The sequence below is a fragment of the Penaeus monodon genome, chromosome 27 (assembly GCF_015228065.2).
Source record: "Penaeus monodon isolate SGIC_2016 chromosome 27, NSTDA_Pmon_1, whole genome shotgun sequence".
NCBI classification, from domain to species: Eukaryota; Metazoa; Arthropoda; class Malacostraca; order Decapoda; family Penaeidae; genus Penaeus; species Penaeus monodon.
In genome coordinates, this window is record NC_051412.1 from 35030873 (window position 1) to 35031107 (window position 235).

Consider the following 235-nt stretch of genomic DNA (forward strand, 5'->3'; position numbering starts at 1 on the left):
TTCTGGAGACATTGTGTTTTATTTCACTTACATTTATTAACTCATAGAGATCATTGTTTCACTCATGATCAGGATTGCGGAAGAATAAGACATTTGGCAAATGGATAATGTTCTTTTTCTGCCTCAGAGATCTGGTGCCAAGTATTTGTAGCAACTTTGCTAAAAGCATAATCCTTTTACCATAGTTGTGTTAGCATCTTGACACCAAGTTGGAGAGGGCAGAAAAGTGCATACA

At 36.6% G+C, this 235-nt stretch overlaps 1 protein-coding gene across 2 annotated transcripts in view; it reads left to right on the plus strand.

Moving 5' to 3' along the window:
• Nucleotides 1-235, plus strand: part of LOC119590805 — a gene marked incomplete at its 5' end in the record, with an annotated part of 14711 nt that overhangs the window by 14082 nt on the left and 394 nt on the right.